This window comes from Arachis hypogaea, chromosome 12 (assembly GCF_003086295.3).
Source record: "Arachis hypogaea cultivar Tifrunner chromosome 12, arahy.Tifrunner.gnm2.J5K5, whole genome shotgun sequence".
Taxonomy (NCBI): domain Eukaryota; kingdom Viridiplantae; phylum Streptophyta; class Magnoliopsida; order Fabales; family Fabaceae; genus Arachis; species Arachis hypogaea.
The window spans coordinates 88,115,689-88,139,389 of record NC_092047.1 but is presented as its reverse complement, the minus strand read 5'-3'; the positions used below and the strand labels follow the sequence as shown (position 1 = coordinate 88,139,389).

The window sequence follows — 23,701 nt, the reverse complement described above, 5'->3', positions numbered from 1 at the left end:
GAATTGCAAGCTAAACTAAATAACTAAAATATGAACTAAAGTGCAAAATGCAGGAATAGAGTAAAAATACATAAAAGTAGCAATGTATAAATACTCAGAAAATAAAAATAAAAATAAAGAGAAAAATACAGAAAAATAGCCAAAATAAAAGAAAAGAGTATGTAGTGGTTCACCAAAATAATACGCCAGAGATGGCGACCTCCCCACACTTAAAATGCAGCATCGTCCCTGATGCTCACTCAAGCAGGGTGTGAAGGGGTGTCATCACTGGAAGGGATGGTAGCTGGGGTCTCTGTGGTGGTGAATGGCTGAGGGTCTGACTGCTGTAGAGGAGGTGCTGTCTGGATAGGGATCTCAGGATCTGCAGCCTGAATCTGATGTGGAACCTCTGCCTGTGGTGCAGCCTGCTCTGTGCCTGCCTACTCTGTCTCTCCCTGGGGATGGGTCTCAGCCTCGGGCGCATCCGCCTCCTCCTCAGATGCCTCGGATGGTGTGTCAGGCTCGGAAGGGATGTCGCCAGAGCGTATCATCAGCTTCAGGTGCTCATAGCGTCACTTATTGCGATGCTCCATCTGGTCAAGTCGTCGAAACAAGCGGTGCACTAGATGATAGATGGGCTTTGGGGCAGTGGATGTGCAGTGGTGGTGGCAGGTGTGGCTGTGGAGGAAGAGGGGCCGGCAGAAGGTGGGGCTGTCTCAGCAGTGGCAGTCAGAAATGGAGGTCTGTAGCGCAAGGCCAGAAAGTTCCTGCTGTGCGGGATAATCTTTTTTCATTCTGCTGCAGGTGGCCTCTCATCAGCATCCTCCCATGGCACGTCAGCTCGACAGCCCAGCTGTGTAACCAGATAGGGAAAGGGAAGAGTGCCTCGGACGTGGACCCTGGCCATATAGTGCCGGATAAAGCGTGACAGGTATAGGTCCTTACCCTCCATCACACACCAAAGGAGGGTGATCATAGCGGCTGGTATCTCAGTCTCGTGAGTAGTCGGCATAATGTAGTTGCTGAATATCTGATGCCATAGCCGAGCCTCATCGTTCAGATAAATCCGCTTGATCCCCTTGGGCATGGTGGTGTTCTGACCCATGATCCAAGGAACTGTCGGGTCAAGGGTGATCCTCGCCTTTACTGCATCCCAGTCAAATCGCATATAGCGCATATCCTCCTCAGCTTTCTGATAACCGTCTGGCTGATCAGATTTAGGCAGAAGCTTCAGAATGTCCTCTATGGCCTCTTCAGTGACCAGAATCTGCTTTCCTCTGAGGTTCACTGCATCTAGGGTAGTGATGTAGTAATTGCAGTAAAATTCCCTTACCCAAGATGCATTGACCTCTGTCAGATTTCTCTCCAGAAAGAACCAGCCTCTTTGCTTGATTTGATCAATGGTGTACTGCTGGAGTTCTCCTGGGATCTTGAGAGTCCTCTCCAGGTATAGGTTCCTGGAGGTTGCAAACACCGGATACTTCAGCTCACAGTATCGGTTTGCAAATTTTATTGGATCAGTGGCAGGAAGCAGTTGGTCAGCCTTCTCCTGCGGGGTAAAGTGTTTCTCCCGCCAGGAGGCATCGTACATTAGATCTATGATAGACATAGATGAATCTCCTCGCTTACGTTTGCCAGTGGTAGCCTTTCCTTTTCCCTTTCTCTAGGAGTCAGACATCCTGAAAAATAGAAAACTAGGATATAATAAAAATAGGAAAACAAATAGGCAAATAGTCAAAAGAAATACAAAGTGGCAAAGGAGAATTAGAGCGAGGTAAATGAGTTAAGTAAATGTGCACTAAGGATTGTATAGTAGTTAAAAGTTCGAAAAGTAGAATTTACAATCCAAAATGTAATTGAATTCATGTTAAATAGAAAAATTAACATTATGCCATGGTTAGAAGGTTAAAAGAAAGTGAAAAACCAGGAGAAAGATTTTAAAAGGTTAGTTTGGTTAGAAGTGAAAAAGAGTTTAGGAAGTTAACATTAGTGAGTTAGTAGAAAGTGCGTTAAAGTAAGTGGCATAATGAAAATATTCCAAGTAACAAGTATTCACAATTAGAAACTATAGATAACTCATAACCACATAAGGAAAACAGGTTGCTGCTGATTCAAATAGATATAGAGAAAGCAAAAATTGGAATCAAAACATCACAAATGCAGTTTATGAACCAGGAAATAAAAAAGGATAGAAAGCATGACCTAGCATTCATGAAATGGTTTGGATAAAGCAGAGGAAAACGGAGTTCAAAATACCAAAACCAAAACATGAATGAAAACATTTTACAGAAATTTGGGCAGCATTCCGGCTAAAATTGGATTGTCCCGGAAAATAAACACCAATCAAATAGTTAATATGAATTAAAATTAAAGCTTGCAGTTACATATAAGGAGTATAATCATGAAAAATCAATGTAAAGAGCATCAATATACAGGAGAGTACAGCATATGAACTAACATTACAGCAGCAGCAGGATTGCAAAAACATAAAGTAATAAACATGAACAGCGCAAATAAACAGACCTAAATCCACTAACCACATCCTAGGCTACCTAACAACCTAAAATCCACTACAGCATGCATATCTAACTAGCCTAGACAAAAACATAAACAGAAAAATATGAACTAACTATGGATAGATAAAAGGGTGACGTTCTGCGGAACCTGGGAGGCGAATGAAGGAGGTTGGGGTAGAGAGGTGGCTGGGGATGACGGGGCAGTGGCGTCCGGCGTGGTGGCTGGTGGTGGTGGTGACGGCGGTGGTGCTGTTCGGAGGTAGAGGAAAAAGGGGTAATGAGGGATAGGGGGATAGGGGAAAGGATGGTGGTGCTGGTGGATAGGGGGCGCGGATGTGACGGGCGACGGCGGTGGTTGGTGGTGCGCGGAGGAGCAGTGGCGGAGAGGGAGGGAAAGAGGAAGAAAGAAGGAGAAAGAAGGGGAAGGAGGAAGGGGGGAAAGGTGGCGGAGGCGTCTGGGAGGTCGGTGGCGTTGGGGGTGGCGGTGGTGGTGACTGGGTGGTGGTGGTTGGATTGGATAAGAGAGAAGGGAGGGGAGGGGGTTCAGGGGGGCACGATAATAGGGTTTCGCGTGACCTGGGGGGTTATAAATTTGTATCCATGCGGCCGCGTGGGGCGCGCGGTCGCGTGGTTGGTGCGAAATGGGGGTGACGCGATCGCGTGGGTCGCGCGATCGCATGGAAGGGATAAAAGGGGGTAGGACGCGATCGCCTGGAGCATGCGATCGCGTCGCTGGAATTAGTGCTAAACGCACGAATCCAGCGTCGTTCTAGCCCAACTCTCTGTCTCCTTTTGGGATTTGTGCAATCCATGCGATGCGATCGCGTCGCTCACGCGGTCGCGTGGGATTGGTTGTGTGCATGAGACGCGATCGCATGGGGCATGCGATCGCGTGGGCCATTTTGTGCTAGACGCACAATAGCCGCACGATTCCAGCCCAACTTTCTGGACGTTGGATCCTTACGCCGATTTCCAGGTCACGCGGCCGCGTGGAGGACGCGGTCGCGTGGGAAGTGTATTTCTCCATTGACACGATCGCATGGATGATGCGGTCGCGTTGCGCACCCCTTTTTTTTTATAAACTGAATGCAATGCTTAATGTGAATGCTATGCATGATTTCAGGTTTAATAATAAAATAAAATAAAACTCAAAAATAAACAAGATGAAATAAAATTAAAATTGCAAAAGGAACGATCATACCATGGTGGGTTGTCTCCCACCTAGCACTTTTAGTTAAAGTTCTTAAGTTGGACATTGGAAGAGCTTCCTGCTTTGGCGGCTTATGCTTAAATTCATCCAGAAATCTCCACCAATGCTTGGAATGCCAATAGCCTCCGGGGTCCCAAACTAGGCATGTAAAGCTTCTGAGCAGCTTCAAACAGAGTCTCAGGCTCCCGGGGTGACGAATGTCAGAATAGGATCCATGATCCCAAGCCTTGTTTTTAAATCCGCCTCCGTCTTGATCTATATTTTTCCATCCGGGCGGTTTAGAAAGTAGATTCTCACTATAGTGACCAAACGTTTTCCGAGATCCATTCGATTGAACATGATACCAATCCGTGCACTTTAAGTTGAAGCGTGGAACATTATTGAACCTTGTGCACCAGCTCTGAGTGCGAGCCATTTCCCTCTTACTCTTAAAGCCGCAGAGAGATCTAAGCTGGCCATCTATTTCAAGTAAACCATATTCAAGTGAATAAGTAAAGTTAAAGGTTAAGGATTGTACCCACTTGAAGCTTGTATTAGGCGGTAATGGCCTTGGGGTACGTGTTTCTGGTGGTTCTGTAAGTTCTTCTCCCTTGTGCTCTTCTGTGAATTCCTCCACTTCCTTGTAAGGTTCTTCAAATGCATCTGAGTCCTGGTCAAAGTCTTCTATGTCTTCCTCATCACTTGAGTCATAGATTGGAGGTTGAGAAAAATCTACCTCCGCGTCATCTTCGTATTCACTTGGGGAAGATTCTTCGATCTCAGAAATTCACTTGTAGATGCAAGTTCATTACTAAGAGAGCTAGACTTGTGACTATCATCATCAAGGGAATTTGTGTCCTGGGTTATTCCGTCTAGTTCTTCATAAACGACTTGCCTTGGGGATTGTGCAATATCCTCCTTAGCATCAACTGTAACGTCCTTGACGGAGTTCTCCTCAACTCTGGATTCCCATGGAGGTTCAGCGTCTCCTAGATCTTCAACCAACTCTTCTTCTTGTATAATGACAGCTTCTTCTACTTGTTCTAGTACGAATTCATGCTTTGTCTTGTCCACTGGAGTTTCTAGTGTCTCCTTCATGCTACGCTTTTCATTAGATTGTCCACATGGGGCTGTGGTTGGTCCTTGAATGTTCGCGCGTCTAGAGGCTAATTGAATTACTACTTGCTCCAGTTGTCGAATGGTTGTTTGAAGTTTAATTACTGTTTCCTTGAGGCGAACCTCTGATTCTCGGGGTGATGGATTTGGACATGAAACATAAGGAAGTGGTGGTGCTTGGGGGTGATTGGATTGGAACTGGGGTAGGAAAGGATCATACGGTGGCGAATGGTGAAGAGAAGCTTGTGAGTGTGGTGGTTCGAGGTTATGTTGAGAGGTTGGTCTATAGGCACGGGGTGGGGCTTGTTGGTAGTCACAAGGTTGTCCACCATATCTATCAGCTGGGTATGCATTGTAGAATGGTCGTTGTCCATGATATCTTGGAGGGTGTTGTTGCCTGAAGGATTGATTAGATCCTCTTGGCTCCATCCATCCTTGATTGGTCTGACCTTGATGCATATTCCTGCTGTAACTTCTATTTCCTTCAACAAAGTTAGAACCAAACTCAAAGTGAGAGGGGTGAGAGTCCATAGTAGCAAATAAAATTAAAAAGGAAAAACAAAAATAAATAAACAAGTAAAAGAAAAAAAAATATTTACAATAACCAATAATAAGGCACACGTTAGCAGTTCCCCGACAACGGCGCCATTTTGAAGAACTGAAGATTGATGGTTTAGAGGTTATAGTAAACTCTCGTTGCAAGTATAGTTACTAAACCAAGTAATCAACCTTTCTTCCAAACGTTTTGGTTGTCACAAGTAACAAACCCCTTTTAAAATTGATAACCGAGTATTTAAACCTCGGGTCGTCTTCTCAAGGAACTGCAGGGAAGTATGTTCTTATTATTGGTTATGAAGATTATAGAATTGGGGTTTCAAGAATTAGGAACAAGTAATTTAATGACGAGTAAATTAAATGGCAATTAAAAATAGATAAATAACTGTAAAGCAAACTTTTGGTAAGGTATGAGAAATTAGAGGTCCTATCCTGGCTATCCTTATCAATGATGATAATAATTGAATCTTAATTTCACTTCGTTAGCCTTTACTAATATAAAGGAAGGTCAAGGGATTAATTGGTTTGATCTTCGGATCCTATTTATTTTCTAAGGAAAGATTGGGATTATTGAAGTTCAATTCAATTAACAAGATAACAATTATCAATCGTGTTTGAGTTTGACAACTCCTGAGTTACTGATTTCTTAACCAAAACCAAAAGGGGAAGTAAATCTACTGGAATAAAAATGTCTTCGGAGTAAAAGCAACAATAGCATAAACAAAAGAGATCAATATTAAACTGAAATACCTCAAATAACATTAATAAAAGAGTAATTTGTAACATGAAAGGATTCATAAAGTAACTTGCTAAAGTAAATAAAAGGAATATTGAACCTGATCAAAAGAGATAATCCTGAAAGCGAATAAAAATCCTAAATCTAAATCATAATCCTAAAGAGAGAGGAGAGAGCCTCTCTCCAAAACTAATTCTAATTCATGGAAAGTAAAAATTGGCGAGCTCTCCTCTTGGATGGATGCATTCCCCCACTTCATAATCTCTAGTCTATGCCTTTTGGACTTAGATTTAGGCCAAAAAGGGCTTCAGAATTCGCTTTGAGCGTTTTCTGCAATTTCTGGTGCGTGGCCTCTGTCACGCATCCGCGTGGGTCACGCGGTCGCGTCATTCGGAGCTTTTCTTGTCACGCGGTCGCGTCAGTCATGCGGCCGCGTCATATGTGTTATTCTTAAGGCGCGCGGTCGCGTCAGTCATGCGGCCGCGTCGCCGCTTCTTCGCGCTTGACATGCGATCGCGTCGTCCATGCGATCGCGTGGATGCCAGTTTCTTCAAGGACTCCGTTTTGTGCTTTCCTTCCATTTTTGTATGTTTCCTTTCCATCCTTTGAGTCATTCCTGCCTTAGAAGATCTGAAACTACTCAACACACTAATCACGGTATCGAATGGAAATAAAGGTAATTAAAATAATTAATTTTAAAGCATAGGAAACATGTTTTTCACATACATCACGTAATAAGGAAGGAGAAGTAAAACCATGTAATTAATATGAATAAGTGGGCGAAGGATTGAATAAATCACTCAAATTAAGCACAAAATATATCATAAAATATGGGTTTATCAACCTTCCCACCTAATCTATACAATGACCTATAGAAATTCTAATCTAACCTAACTACCCATTTTTCTCACTTTTTCACATACTCATGTATTCCTTTTCATTTCGCAACACTTGTCCATTAATTTTATTGAGCTTTACTTTGTTTTTGGGGCATTTTGTCCCCTTTTTATTTCTCCATTTTTTTTCTTTTCCATGTACTTCTTTTTCTCTCTTTTTTTTCTTTTCTTTCAAACTATATTCAAGACATCAATGCATAAGGTCTATACATTTTATTAATACATGAGCATGTATCCAATTTCCAATAAATTCAATGAAAATACAAAACTACTCTTTTATCCCAACCAATGTTCCTAATCTCCCCAAACTTGAATATAAGACACTCTCACTAGCCTAAGCCAATCAAAGATCCAAACAAGGGACTTTATTATTTTCCGCTTCAGGCTTGTAATGTGCTAAAATAAGAACAATTGGGTTAAGCATAGGCTCAAAATTGCTTAACAATGGAGGATAGAAGGTAAGTGAGCTAATTGAAATAATGGCCTCAATCATATAAATGCATGAATACAGGGAATAAATGGACATATAGAATCAAGCAAACTGGTGCACAAAATTGTGATCATCAACAATGGCGCCAAAGACTTGGAGCTCTCAAATGTGAATCACACTTTGTCATAATTTCGCACAACTAACCAGCAAGTGCACTGGGTCGTCCAAGTAATAAACCTTACTTGAGTGAGGGTCGATCCCACAGAGATTGTCGGCTTGAAGCAAGCTATGGTCATCTTGTAAATCTCAATCAAGCGGATTCAAATGGTTATGGAGTTTAAGGTAATGAAAATAAACATAAAATAAAGATAGAGATACTTATGTAATTCATTGGTGGATTCCAGATAAGCGTATGAAGATGCTTTGTTCCCCTTGAACCTCTGCTTTCCTATTGCCTTCTTCCAATCATTCATACTCCTTTCCATGGCAAGCTTTATGTTGGGCATCACCGTTGTCAATGGCTACATCCCGTCCTCTCAGTGAAAATGGTCCTGATGCTCTGTCACAACATCGGCTAATCAGCTGTCGGTTCTCGATCATGTCGGAATAGGATCCATTGATCCTTTTACGTCTGTCACATGCCCCACAATCGCGAGTTTGAAGCTCGTCACAGTCATCCCTTCCCAGATCCTACTCGGAATACCACAGACAAGGTTTAGACTTTTCGGATCTCAGAAATGGCTGCCATTAATTCTAGCCTATACCACGAAGGTTCCAATCTTAGATTAGAAACCCAAGAGATACACACTCAATCGAAGGTAGAACGGAGGTGGTTGTCAGGCACACGTTCATAGGTGAGAATGATGATGAGTGTCACGGATCATCACATTCATCAAGTTGAAGAACAAGTGATATCTTAGAGAAGAAGTAGGCGTGAATTGAATAGAAAAACAGTAGTAATTGCATTAATTCATGAGGAACAGCAGAGCTCCACACCTTAATCTATGGTGTGTAGAAACTCCACCGTTGAAAATACATAAGAACAGGGTCTAGGCATGGCTGTGAGGCCAGCCCCTAAAACGTGAAAAGGTCTATGAAAGTATGAGTAAAAGATCTGTGTGTCCAAATACAATAGCAAAATGTCCTATTTATAGAAAATTAGTAGCCTAGGGTTACAGAAATCAGTAATTAATGCAGAAATCTTCTTCCGGGCCCACTTGGTGTGTGCTTGGGCTGAGCATTGAAGCTTTCATGTGTAGAGACTTTTCCTGGAATTAAATGACAGCTTTTGTGCCAGTTTGGGCGTTTAACTCCAGCTTTTGTGCCAGTTTTGGAGTTAAACGCCAGAATTCTTGAGCTGACTTGGAACGCCTGTTTAATCCATCAAATCTCGAGCAAAGTATGGACTATTATATATTGCTGGAAAGCCCAGGATGTCTACTTTCCAAAGCAATTGAGAGCGCCAATTGGGCTTCTTTAGCTCCAGAAAATCCACTTTGAGTGCAGGAAGGTCAGAATCCAACAGCATCTACAGTCCTTTTTCAGCCTCTGAATCAGATTTTTGCTCAGGTCCCTCAATTTCAGCCAGAAAATACCTGAAATCACAGAAAAAAACAAAAACTCATAGTAAAGTCCAGAAGAGTGATTTTTATTTAAAAACTAATAAAAACATAATAAAAACTAACTAAAATATACTAAAAACATACTAAAAACAATGCCAAAAAGCGTATAAATTATCCGCTCATCACAACACCAAACTTAAATTGTTGCTTGTCCCGAAGCAACTGAAAATCAAATAGGATAAAAAGAAGAGAATGTACAATGAATTCCAAAAACATCTATGAAGATCAGTATTAATTAGATGAGCGGGGCTTTTAGCTTTTTGCTTCTGAACAGTTTTGGCATCTCACTTTATCCCTTGAAGTCCAGAATGATTGGCATCTATAGGAACTCAGAATCCAGATAGTGTTATTGATTCTCCTAGTTAAGTATGTTGATTCTTGAACACAGCTACTTTATGAGTCTTGACCGTGGCCCTAAGCACTTTGTTTTCCAGTATTACCACCGGATACATAAATGCCACAGACACATAACTGGGTGAACCTTTTCAGATTGTGACTCAGCTTTGCTAGAGTCCCCAATTAGAGGTGTCCAGGGTTCTTAAGCACACTCTTCTTTTTGCTTTGGACCTCGACTTTAAGCGCTCAGTCTCAAGTTTTCACTTGACACCTTCACGCCACAAGCACATGGTTAGGGACAGCTTGGTTTAGCCGCTTAGGCCAGGATTTTATTCCTGTGGGCCCTCCTATCCACTGATTCTCAAAGCCTTGGATCCTTTTTATCACCTTTGCCTTTTGGTTTAAAGGGGTATTGGCTTTTTCTGCTTGCTTCTTTCTTCTTTCTTTTTTTCTTTTCTCTCTCTTTTTTTTCTTTTTTCGCCTCTTTTTTTTTTTGTTTTGCAAGCTTTCTATGCACTGCTTTTTCTTGCTTCAAGAATCAATTTTATGATTTTTCAGATCATCAGATAACATTTCTCCTTTTCCTTTCATTCTTTCAAGAGCCAACAATTTTAACATTCATAAACAATAAAATTAAAAAATATGCACTGTTCAAGCATTCATTCAGAAAGACAATAGTATTGCCGCCATATCAAAATAATTAAACTGTTTTAAAATTTGAAATTCATGCACTTCTTTTTCTTTTTCAATTAAAAACATTTTTCATTTAAGAAAGGTGATGGATTCATTTTCATAGCTTTAAGACATAGACACTAATGATCATGTAATAAAGACACAAACATAGATAAACATAAAGCATAATTTTTGAAAAACAGGAAAATAAAGAATAAGGAAGTTAAAGAACGGGTCCACCTTAGTGATGGCGGCTTGTTCTTCCTCTTGAAGATCTTATGGAGTGCTTGAGCTCCTCAATGTCTCTTCCTTGCCTTTGTTGCTCCTCTCTCATGGTTCTTTCATCTTCTCTAATTTCATGGAGGAGGATGGAATGCTCTTGGTGCTCCACCCTTAGTTTTCCCATGTTGGAACTTAATTTTCCTAGGGAGGTGTTGATTTGCTCCTAATAGTTTTGTGGAGGAAGATGCATCCCTTGAGGCATCTCAGGGATTTCATGATGAGGAATTTCCTCATTCTCTTGATGAGGTTCTCTTGTTTTCTCCATCCTTTTCTTAGTGATGGGTTTGTCCTCATCAATGAGAATGTCTCCCTCTATGTCAATTCCAACCGAATTGCAAAGGTGACAAATGAGATGAGGGAAGGCTAACCTTGCCAAAGGAGAGGACTTGTCCGCCACCTTGTAGAGTTCTTGGGATATAACCTCATGAACTTCCACTTCCTCTCCAATCATGATGCTATGTATCCTGATAGTCCAGTCTATAGTAGCTTCGGACCGGTTGCTACTGGGAATGATTGAGCGTTGGATGAACTCCAACCATCCCCTAGCCACAGGCTTGAGGTCATGCCTTCTTAGTTGAACCGGCTTCCCTCTTGAATCTCTCTTCCATTGAGCGCCCTCTTCACATATGTCCATGAGGACTTGGTCCAACCTTTGATCAAAGTTGACCCTTCTAGTGTAGGGGTGTGCATCTCCTTGCATCTTAGGCAAGTTGAATGCCAACCTTAAATTTTCCAGAATAAAATCCAAGTATTTCCCTCGGACCATTGTAAGCCAATTCTTGGGGTCCGGGTTCACACTTTGATCATGGTTGTTGGTGATCCATGGATTGGCATAGAACTCTTGAACCATTAAGATTCCGACTTGTTGAATGGGGTTGGTGAGAACTTCCCAACCTCTTCTTCGGATCTCATGTCGGATCTCCGGATACTCATTCTTTTTGAGTTAGAAAGGGACCTCGAGGATCACTTTCTTCTTGGCCACAACTTCATAGAAGTGGTCTTGATACACCCTTGAGAGAAATCTCTCCATCTCCCATGACTCGGAGGTGGAAGCTTTTGCCTTCCCTTTCCTCTTTCTAGAGGTTTCTCCGGCCTTTGGTGCCATAAATGGTTATGGAAAAACAAAAAGCTTTAGCTTTTACCACACCAAACTTAGAAGGTTGCTCATCCTCGAGCAAAAGAAGAAAGAGTAGAGTAGAAGAAGAAGAAATAGAGGAGATGGAGTGGGCTTTGTGATTCGGCCAAGGGGGAGAAGTGGTGTTTAGGTTGTGTGAAAATGAAGGAGTGAAGATGGGTTCATATAGGGGTGAGAGGGGTGTGTATGGTTCGGCTATAGAGGGTGGGTTTGGAAGGGAAAGTGGTTTGAATTTGAATGGTGAGGTAGGTGGGGTTTTATGAAGGATGGATGTGAGTGGTGAAGAGAATGGTGGGATTTGATAGGTGAGGGGTTTTTAGGGAAGAGGTATTGAGGTGATTGGTGAATGGGTAAAGAAGAAAGAGAGTGGTGGGGTAGGTGGGAATCCTGTGGGGTCCACAGATCCTGAGGTGTCATGGATATCTCATCCCTGCACTAAGTCCTCTCAATGAAAATGGTCCTGATGCTCTGTCACAACATCGGCTAATCAGCTGTCAGTTCTCGATCATGTCGGAATAGGATCCATTGATCCTTTTGCGTCTGTCACACGCCCCACAATCACGAGTTTGAAGCTCGTCACAGTCATCCCTTTCCAGATCCTACTCGGAATACTACAGACAAGGGTTAGACTTTCCGGATCTCAGGAATGGCTGCCATTAATTCTAGCCTATACCACGAAGGTTCCAATCTTAGATTAGAAACCCAAGAGATACACACTCGATCGAAGGTAGAACGGAGGTGGTTGTCAGGCACACGTTCATAGGTGAGAATGATGATGAGTGTCACGGATCATCACATTCATCAAGTTGAAGAACAAGTGATATCTTAGAGAAGAAGTAGGCGTGAATTGAATAGAAAAACAGTAGTAATTGCAATAATTCCTGAGGAACAGCAGAGCTCCACACCTTAATCTATGGTGTGTAGAAACTCCACCGTTGAAAATACATAAGAACAAGGTCTAGGCATGGCCGTGAGGCCAGCCTCCATGATCTAAGAACTACACGTCCAAAAATGAACAAAAGATAATTCCAAGATAATTGAGAACTTTCCAGGGTCCTGTCTCTTTTGAGGTAATCTCTGCCTAGTCAAGTCATCCAGTTCTTTGATGAGCAATGGAGGTTCATTCTCCCAAGTCTCATTACCAAATAACTTGGCATTTAGCTTCATGATTGCTCTAAGGTACTTAGCAACTTTTTCTTTAGTAACATCTTCATCCTCTTCAGAGGAAGAATACTCATCAGAGCTTATGAAAGGCAGAAGTAAATTCAATGGAATCTCTATGGTCTCAGAATGAGCCTCAAATTTTCATGGTTCCTCATTAGGGAACTCCATGGAGGTTAGTGGGCATCCATTGAGGTCTTCCTCAGTGGAAATCACTGCCTCTTCCTCCTCTCCAAGTTCGGCCATGCGAGATGTGGTTATGGCCTTGCACTCTCTTTTTGGATTCTCTTCTGTATTGCTTGGGAGAGTGTTAGGAGGGAGTTCAGTAATTTTCTTACTCAGCTGACCCAATTGTGCCTCTAAATTTCTAGTGGAGGACCTTGTTTCAGTCATGAAACTTTGAGTGGTTTTGATTAGATCAGAGACAATGGTTGTTAAGTCAGAGGGGCTCTGCTTAGAATTCTCTGTCTGTTGCTGAGAAGATGATGGAAAAGGCTTGCCATTGCTAAACCTATTTCTTCCACCATTATTGTTGTTGAAACCTTGTTGAGGTCTCTGTTGATCCTTCCATGAGAGATTTGGATGATTTTTCCATGAAGGATTATAGGTGTTTCCATAGGATTCTCCCATGTAATTCACCTCTTCCATTGCTGGGTTCTCAGGATCATAAGCTTCTTCTTCAGAGGAAGCTTCCTTAGTACTGCCTGTTGTTACTTGCATTTCAGACAGGCTCTGAGAAATCATATTGACTTGTTGGGTCAATATTTTATTCTGAGCTAATATGGCATTTAGAGTATCAATCTCAAGAACTCCTTTCTTCTGAGTTGACCCATTATTCACAGGATTCCTTTTAGAGGTGTACATGAATTGGTTATTTGCAACCATTTCAATGAGTACTTGAGCTTCTGCAGGCGTCTTCTTCAGATGAAGAGATCCTCCAGCAGAGCTATCCAATGACATCTTGGATAGTTCAGACAGACCATCATAGAAGATTCCTATGATGCTCTATTCTGAAAGCATGTCAGAAGGGCACCTTCTGATCAATTGCTTGTATCTCTCCCAAGCTTCATAGAGGGATTCTCCTTCCTTCTGTCTGAAGGTTTGGACTTCCACTCTAAGTTTGCTCAGTTTTTGAAGTGGAAAGAACTTTGCCAAGAAGGCATTGACTAGCTTTTCCCAAGAGTTCAGGCTTTCTGTAGGTTGTGAATCCAACCTTGTTCTAGCTCTGTCTCTTACAGCAAAAGGAAAAGCATAAGTCTGTAGACTTCAGGGTCAACCCCATTGGTCTTTACAGTGTCACAGATTTGCAAGAACTCAGCTAAGAACTGATGAAGATCTTCCAATGGAAGTCCATGAAACTTGCAATTCTGTTGCATTAGAGAAACTAATTGAGGCTTAAGCTCAAAGTTGTTTGCTCCAATGGCAGGGATAGAGATGCTTCTCCCATAGAAATCAGGAGTAGGTGCAGTAAAGTCACCAAGCACCTTCCTTGCATTGTTGGCATTGTTGTTGTTTTCTGCTGCCATGGTTTCTTCTTCTTTGAAGAGCTCTGTTAGGCCCTCTAGAGAAAAGTGTGTTTTGGTTTCTCTTAGCTTTCTCTTCAAGGTCCTTTCAGGTTCAGGATCAGCTTCAACAAGAATGCTTTTATTTTTGCTCCTGCTCATATGAAAGAGAAGAGAACAAGAAAGTATAGAATCCTCTATGTCACAGTATAGAGATTCCTTGAGGTGTCAGAGGAAAAGAAGAATAGAAAGAGGAGGTAGATGGAGGAGAATTCGAACATATATAGAAGGAGGGCGTTCGAATTGTACCTTGAGGAGGAGTCTTAGTCCCTTAAATAGAAGGATGTGAAAAGAGGGGAAGAATTTTCAAAAAAAATTTAAAAAAATTTTGAAATAATTAAAAAGAAATTTGAAAATTTGATTGAGATTTTCGAAAACTAAGATTGGGAAAGAAATAAAGTGATTTTTGAAAAAGATTTTAAAATTAGAAAAAGATATGATTGAAAAAATTAATTTTAAAAAAGATGTGATTGAAAAGATATGTTTGAAAAGATATGATTGAAAATCAATTTAGAAAAAGAAAAATTTTTAAAATTAAAGTTGATTACTTGACTAACAAGAAATTAGAAGATATGATTCTAGAATTAAAACTTTTGATCCTTTCTTAATAGGCAAGTAACAACTAGAAAATTTTGAAGTAAATCTTGAATTGAAGCAAGGATTTTTGAAAATAGTAAAAATAAATATAAAATGGAAAGAAATTGATTTTGAAAGAGATATGATTGAAAAGATATGATTTGAAAAAGATTTGATTTTGAAAAATTATGAAAACTTGAAAAAAATGTGAATTAAAAACAAAATCTTCCCTCTAGTGTCCTTCTGGCGTTAAACGCCCAGAATGGGCACCATTCTGGCGTTTAACGCCCAAATCTCTACCTTTTTGGACGTTAAACGCCTAGCCAGGTACCCTGGCTGGCGTTTAAACGCCAGTTTTCCTTCTTCACTGGGCATTTTGAACGCTGATGAGCGGATAATTTATACGCTTTTTGGCATTGTTTTTAGTATGTTTTTAGTAGAATCTAGTTACTTTTAGGGATGTTTTTAATAGATTTTATGTTAAATTCACATTTCTGGACTTTACTATGAGTTTGTGTGTTTTTCTGTGATTTCAGGTATTTTCTGGCTGAAATTGAGGGACTTGAGCAAAAATCAGATTCAGAGGTTGAAAAAGGACTGCTGATGCTGTTGGATTCTGACCTCCCTGCACTCAAAATGGATTTTCTGGAGCTACAGAACTCGAAATGGCGCGCTTCCAATTGCGTTAGAAAGTAGACATCCAGGGCTTTCCATCAATATATAATAGTCCATACTTTGGCTAAGAATAGACGACGTAAACTGGCGTTCAACGCCAGCTCTCTGCCCAAATCTGGCGTCCAGCGCCAGAAAAGGATCCAAAACCAGAGTTGAACGCCAGAAATGGCACAAAAGCTGGCGTTCAACTCCACAAATGGCCTCTGCATGTGCTACACTTAAACTCAGCCCAAACACACACCAAGTGGGCCCCGAAAGTGGATTTATGCATCAATTACTTACTCATGTAAACCCTAGTGACTAGTTTATTATAAATAGGACCTCTTACTATTGTATTAGGCATCTTTGGATTACCTTATGATCCTTTGATCACGTTTTAGAGGGCTGGCCATCTCGGCCATGCCTGGACCTTCACTTATGTATTTTTAACGGTAGAGTTTCTACACTCCATAGATTAAGGTGTGGAGCTCTGCTGTTCCTTAAAGATTAATGCAAAGTACTACTATTTTCTATTCAATTCTTCTTATTTCGCTTCTAAGATATCCATTCGCACCCAAGAACGTGATGAAGGTGATGATTATGTGTGACGCTCATCATCCTTCTCCCCTATGAACGCGTGCCTGACAAACACTTCCGTTCTACATGAAATAAGCTAGAATGAGTATCTCTTAGATCTCCTAACCAGAATCTTCGTGGCGTAAGCTAGAATGATGGCGGCATTCAAGAGAATCCGGAAGGTCTAAACCTTGTCTGTGGTATTCTGAGTAGGATTCAATGATTGAATGACTGTGACGAGCTTCAAACTCGCGAGTGTTGGGCGTTAGTGACAGACGCAAAAGGAGGGTGAATCCTATTCCAGCATGATCGAGAACCGACAGATGAATAGCCGTGCCGTGACAGGGTGCGTGAGCATATGATTCACTGAGAGGAGGGGATGTAGCCACTGACAACGGTGATGCCCTTGCATACAGCCAGCCATGGAAAGGAGTAAGACTGATTGGATGAAGATAGCAGGAAAGCAGAGGTTCAAAGGAATGAAAAGCATCTCCATTCGCTTATCTGAAATCCCTGCCAATGAATCTACATAAGTATCTCTATCCCTTTTATTGTTTATTTTAATCTAATAAAGTATCATGTTTAAATCCGCCTGACTGAGATTTACAAGGTGACCATAGCTTGCTTCAAGCCAACAATCTCTGTGGGATCGACCCTTACTCACGTAAGGTTTATTACTTGGACGACCCAGTACACTTGCTGGTTAGTTGAACGGAGTTGTGAATTCAAATAGAGCCAATTATTAAATTTCACACAAATACAAAGAGAATGGTTCACAATTTCGTCCACCAAGTTTTTGGCGCCGTTGCCGGGGATTGTTCGAGTTTGGACAACTGACGGTTCATCTTGTTGCTCAGATTAGGTAATTTTCTTTTTGTTTTCTTTTCAAAATTTTTTCAAAAATCTTTCAAAATTTTCTCCTTTGTTTTCGAAAAAAATTTAAAAAAAAAATGTTTTCAAAAATACCTTTTTTCTTCAATATTTTTAAGAATGAATTCTAATGTTTCATGTAACATGGTTTAGATTTGCTGGCTATTAAGCCATGTCCAATTCCCAGGATTTTGATTGAGGACTATGAATTCATTACTTCCTTTTTCCCAAATATTTTCGAAAAAAATTAAAATAAAAATACAAAAAAATCATAAAATCATAAAAATCAAAAATATTTTCTGTTTCTTGTTTGAGTCTTGAGTCATATCATAAGTTTGGTGTCACTTGCATATGCATCTTGCATTTTTTCGAAAATATCATGCATTCATAGTGTTCTTCATGATCTTCAAGTTGTTCTTGGTAAGTCTTCTTGTTTGATCTTGATGAATTTTTGTTTTGTGTCTTTTCATGTTTATCATATGCATTCTTGAATTCTTAGTGTCTAAGCATTAAAGAATTCTAAGTTTGGTGTCTTGCATGTTTTCTTTGCATTAAAAATTTTTCAAAAATATGTTCTTGATGTTCATCATGACATTCAAAGTGTTCTTGGTGTTCATCTTGACATTCATAGCATTCTTGCATGCATTCATTGTTTTGATCTAAAAATTTCATGCATTGCATATTTTTCATGTTTTCATAAAAATTCAAAAAATAAAAAAAAATATCTTTCCCTTTTTCTCTCATCAAATTCGAAAATTTGAGTTGACTTTTTCAAAAATTTTTAAAATCAAGTTGTTTCTCATGAGTCAAATCAAATTTTCAATTTGAAAATCTTATCTTTTTCAAAATCTTTTTCAAAAATCAAATCTTTTTCAAATTTCTTAGTTATTTTCGAAAATTCAAAAAAATTAATTTTCAAAAATCTTTTTCTTATTTTATATCATAATTTTCGAAAATAACATAATCAATTAATGTTTTGATGCAAAAATTTGATGTTTGTTACTTACTTGTTAAGAAAGATTCAAACTTTAAGTTCTAGAATCATATCTTGTGATTTCTTATGAATCAAGTCATTAATTGTGATTTTAAAAATCAAATCTTTTTCAAAAACTAATTTCTATCATATCTTTTCAAAAAAAAAATATCTTCTTATCTTATCTTTTTCAAAATTTGATTTCAAAATATCTTCTCTAACTTCCCAACTTCTTATCTTTTCAAATTTGTTTCAACTAACTAACTAACTTTTTGTTTGTTTCTTAACTTTTTCAAAACTACCTAACTAACTCTCTCTCTCTAATTTTCGAAAATATCTTCCCTCTTTTTCAAAAATTTCTTTTTTATTAACTAATTATTTTTATTTTTTATTTTAAAAAAAAAATTTCGAAAAAAATACTAAACTTTTTCAAAAACTATTTTCAAAAATCACTAACTCTTTTTCAAAAATTGTTTTCGAAAATTCACTTCCCCCTCTCATCTTCTTCTATTTGTTTATTGATATACTAACATCTTTCCTTCAACTCTCCAAAAATCCGAAACCCCTCTCTCTCTGAGTTCAGATTTTCTTCCCTTCTTTTCTTCTACTAACACAAGGATCCCTATACTGTGGTATAAAGGATCCATATTATTATTACTATTTTTTCTGTGCCATCTTCTTTGTCATATGAGCAGGAGCAAGGACAAGAACATTCTTGTTAAAGCAGATCCAGAACCTGAAAGGACTCTGAAGAAAAAATTTAAGAGAAGCTAAAATACAACAATCCAGAGATAACCTTTCAGAAATTTTCGAACAGGAAAAGGAGATGGCAGCCGAAAATAATAATAATATAAGGAAGATGCTTGGTGACTTCACTGCACCTAATTCCAATTTACATGGAAGAAGTATCTCCATTCCTGCCATTGGAGAAAACAACTTTGAGCTGAAACCTCAATTAGTTTCTCTGATGCAGCAGAACTGCAAGTTTCATGGACTTCCATCTGAAGATCCCTTTCAGTTCTTAACTGAATTCTTGCAGATATGTGATACTGTTAAGACTAATGGAGTAGATCCTGAAGTCTACAGGCTCATGCTTTTCCCTTTTGCTGTAAGAGACAGAGCTAGATTATGGTTGGATTCTCAACCCAAAGACAGCCTGAACTCTTGGGATAAGCTGGTCACGGCTTTCTTAGCCAAGTACTTTCCTCCTCAAAAGCTGAGCAAGCTTAGAGTGGATGTTCAAAATTTCAAACAGAAAGAAGGTGAATCCCTCTATGAAGCTTGGGAAAGATACAAACAGTTGACCAAAAAGTGTCCTTCTGACATGCTTTCAGAATGAACCATCTTGGATATATTCTATGATGGTTTATCTGAGCTATCAAAGATGTCACTGGATACCTCTGCAGGTGGATCCATTCACCTAAAGAAAACGCCTGCAGAAGCTCAAGAACTCATTGACATGGTTGCTAATAACCAGTTCATGTACACTTCTGAGGGGAATCCTGTGAGTAATGGGACGCCTATGAAGAAGGGAGTTCTTGAAGCTGATACTCTGAATGCCATATTGGCTCAGAATAAAATATTGATTCAGCAAGTCAATATGATCTCTCAGAGTCTGAATGGAATGCAAGTTGCATCCAACAGTACTCAAGAGGCTTCTTATGCAGAAGAAGCTTATGATCCTGAGAACCCTGCAATAGCAGAGGTAAATTACTTAGGTGAACCTTATGGAAACACCTATAACTCATCATGGAGAAATCATCCAAATTTCTCATGGAAGGATCAAAAGCCTCAACAAGGCTTTAATAATGGTGGAAGAAACAGGTTTAGCAATAGCAAGCCTTTTCCATCATCCACTCAGCAACAGACAGAGAACTCTGAACAAAATGCTTCTAATTTAGCAAACTTAGTCTCTGATCTGTCTAAGGCCACTGTAAGTTTCATGAATGAAACCAGGTCTTCCATTAGAAATTTGGAAGCACAAGTGGGCCAGCTGAGTAAAAGGATCACTGAAATCCCTCCTAGTACTCTCCCAAGCAATACAGAAGAGAATCCAAAAGGAGAGTGCAAGGCCATTGACATAAGCGCCATGGCCGAACCTGTAAGGGAAGGAGAGGACGTGAATTCCAAGGAGGAAGACCTCCTGGGACGTCCAGTGATCAATAAGGAGCTTCCCTCTGAGGAACCAAAGGACTCTGAGGCTCATCTAGAGACCATAGAGATTCCATTAAACCTCCTTATGCCCTTCATGAGCTCTGATGAGTATTCCTCTTCTGAAGAGAATAAGGATGTTACTAAAGAGCAAACTGCCAAGTTTCTTGGTGCAATCATGAAGCTGAATGCCAAATTATTTGGCATTGATACTTGGGAAGTTGAACCTCCCTTGTTCATCAATGAACTAAGTGATCTGGATCAACTGACATTGCCTCAGAAGAGACAGGATCCTGGAAAGTTCATAATACCTTGTACCATAGGCACCATGATCTTTAAGGCTCTGTGTGACCTTGGTTCAGGAATAAACCTCATGCCCCTCTCTGTAATAGAGAAACTGGGAATCTATGGGGTGCAAGCTGCTAAAATCTCATTAGAGATGGCAGACAGCTCTAGAAAACAGGCTTATGGACAAGTAGAGGACGTGTTAGTAAAGGTTGAAGGCCTTTACATCCCTGCTGATTTCATAGTCCTAGATACTGGAAAGGAAGAGGATGAATCCATCATCCTAGGAAGACCTTTCCTGGCCACAACAAGAGCTGTGATTGATGTTGACAGAGGTGAAATATTCCTTCAATGGAATGAGAACTCCCTTGTGTTTAAAACTCAAGGATCTCCCTCTGCAACCATGGGGAGGAAGCAGAAAAAGCTTCTCTCCAAGCAGAGTCAACCAGAGCCCCCACAGTCAAACTCTAAGTTTGGTGTTGGGAGGCCACAACCAAACTCTAAGTTTGGTGTTGAACTCCCATATCCAAACTCTAAGTTTGGTGTTGGAGAGTTTCAACAATGCTCTGCACATCTGTGAGGCTCCATGAGAGCCCACTGTCAAGCTATTGACATTAAAGAAGCGCTTGTTGGGAGGCAACCCAATGTTTATCTAATTCTTATTTTTATTGTTTTTCATGCTTTCTTAGGTTCATGATCATGTGGAGTCACAAAATAAACAAAAAATTCAAAAACGGAATCAAAAACAGCAGAAGAAAAATCACACCCTGGAGGAGCATCTGTCTGGCGTTCAAACGCCATAACAGAGCATAGTTCTGGTGCTGAACGCCCATAATGGGAGCATCCTGGCGCTGAACGCCCAGAACAAGCATGGTTCTGGCGTTCAACGCCAGAAATGGCAGCAAATGGGCGTTGAACGCCCAAAATGGGCACCAACCTGGCGCTGAACGCCCAGAGTTGTGTGCAAGGGCATTTTGCATGCCTAACTTGGTGCAGGGATGTAAATGCCTTGACACCTCAAGATCTGTGGACCTCACAGGATCCCCACCTACCTCCACTCACTCTCTTCTCTCTTCTCAATCATCCTCTATTCCCAATAAACACTCTTCCCTAATTAACCCTTTACCACTCACATCCAAACACCCACTTTCCTTCAAAATTCAACATCTCTTTCCCACCCAATCCCACCCATATGGCCGAATACACACTCCCATCCATCTCCTCCATATCTTCTTCATTCTTTCTTCTTTTGCTCGAGGGCGAGCAACATTCTAAGTTTGGTGTGGTAAAAAGCATAGCTTTTTTGTTTTTTTTCCATAACCATTGATGGCACCTAAGGCCAGAGAAGCCTCTAGAAAGAGGAAAGGGAAGACAAAAGCTTCCATCAAGGGTCTATAGCTCAGTGGTAGAACATTTGACTGCAAATCAAGAGATCCCTGAGATACCTCAGGGGATACATTTTCTTCCACACAATTATTGGAAGTAACTAAGGGTGGAATATCAAGAGCACTCCATCATCCTTCATGAAATCAGAGAAGATCTAAAAGCAATGAAGGAGGAGCAACAAAGACAAGGAAGAGACATAGAAGAGCTCAAGGACATCACTAAGGTGGACTCATTCCTTGTTCTTACTTTCTCTGTTTTTCGTTTTCTATATTATGTGCTTATCTATGTTTGTGTCTTCATTACATGATCATTAGTAGTTAGTAACTTTGTCTTAAAGTTATGAATGTCCTATGAATCCATCACCTCTCTTAAATGAAAAATGTTTTAATTCAAAAGAACAAGAAGTACATGAGTTTCGAATTTATCCTTGAACTTAGCTTAATTATATTGATGTGGTGACAATGCTTCTTGTTTTCTGAATGTATGCTTGAACAGTGCATATGTCTTTTGAAGTTGTTGTTTAAGAATGTTAAATATGTTGGCTCTTGAAAGAATGATGACTAGGAGACATGTTATTCGATAATCTGAAAAATCATAAAAATGATTCTTGAAGCAAGAAAAAGCAGCAAAGAACAAAGCTTGCAGAAAAAAAAAATAGGCGAAAAAAAAAATTTAGAAGAAAAAGAAAAAAAAGCAAGCAGAAAAAGCCAAAGCTCTTAAAACCAAGAGGCAAGAGCAAAAAGCCAATAACCCTTAAAACCAAAAGGCAAGGGCAAATAAAAAGGATCCCAAGGCTTTGAGCATCAGTGGATAGGAGGACCTAAAGGAATAAAATCCTGGTCTAAGCGGCTAAACCAAGCTGTCCCTAACCATGTGCTTGTGGCGTGAAGGTGTCAAGTGAAAACTTGAGACTGAGCGGTTAAAGTCAAGGTCCAAAGCAAAAGAAGAGTGTGCTTAAGAACCCTGGACACCTCTAATTGGGGACTTTAGCAAAGCTGAGTCACAATCTGAAAAGGTTCACCCGATTATGTGTCTGTGGCATTTATGTATCCGGTGGTAATACTGGAAAACAAAGTGCTTAGGGCCACGGCCAAGACTCATAAAATAGCTGTGTTCAAGAATCATCATACTGAACTAGGAGAATCAATAACACTATCTGAACTCTGAGTTCCTATAGATGCCAATCATTCTGAACCTCAATGGATAAAGTGAGATGCCAAAACTATTCAAGAGGCAAAAAGCTATAAGTCCCGCTCATATGATTGAAGCTATGTTTCATTGATAGTTTGGAATTTATAGTATGTTCTATTCTTTTTATCCTATTTTGATTTTCAGTTGCTTGGGGACAAGCAACAATTTAAGTTTGGTGTTGTGATGAGCGGATAATTTATACGCTTTTTGGCATTGTTTTTAGTATGTTTTTAGTAGAATCTAGTTACTTTTAGGGATGTTTTTAATAGATTTTATGTTAAATTCACATTTCTAGACTTTACTATGAGTTTGTGTGTTTTTCTATGATTTCAGGTATTTTCTGGCTGAAATTGAGGGACTTGAGCAAAAATCAGATTCAGAGGTTGAAAAAGGACTGCTGATGTTGTTGGATTCTGACCTCCCTGCACTCAAAATGGATTTTCTGGAGCTACAGAACTCGAAATGGCGCGCTTCCAATTGCGTTAGAAAGTAGACATCCAGGGCTTTCCAGCAATATATAATAGTTCATACTTTAGCTAAGAATAAACGACGTAAACTGGCATTCAACGCCAGCTCTCTGCCCAAATCTGGCGTCCAGCGCCAGAAAAGGATCCAAAACCAGAGTTGAACGCCAGAAATGGCACAAAAGCTGGCGTTCAACTCCACAAATGGCCTCTGCACGTGCTACACTTAAGCTCAGCCCAAACACACACCAAGTGGGCCCCGGAAGTGGATTTATGCATCAATTACTTACTCATGTAAACCCTAGTGACTAGTTTATTATAAATAGGACCTCTTACTATTGTATTAGGCATCTTTGGATTACCTTATGATCCTTTGATCACGTTTTAG

General features: G+C 40.1%; 2 non-coding genes across 2 annotated transcripts; one reads left to right on the top strand and one right to left on the bottom strand.

Annotated features, from left to right (window-relative positions):
- Positions 1 to 13,639: 13,639 nt before the first annotated feature.
- LOC112731077 (small nucleolar RNA R71) lies at positions 13,640 to 13,747 on the top strand. The gene has a single exon (XR_003166870.1). It is a non-coding gene; the product is annotated as a small nucleolar RNA R71 (small nucleolar RNA).
- A 5,311-nt stretch (positions 13,748 to 19,058) lies between these two features.
- On the bottom strand, positions 19,059 to 19,166 carry LOC112732008 (small nucleolar RNA R71). Its single transcript, XR_003167751.1, has one exon. It is a non-coding gene; the product is annotated as a small nucleolar RNA R71 (small nucleolar RNA).
- Between the last annotated feature and the right edge of the window lie 4,535 nt (positions 19,167 to 23,701).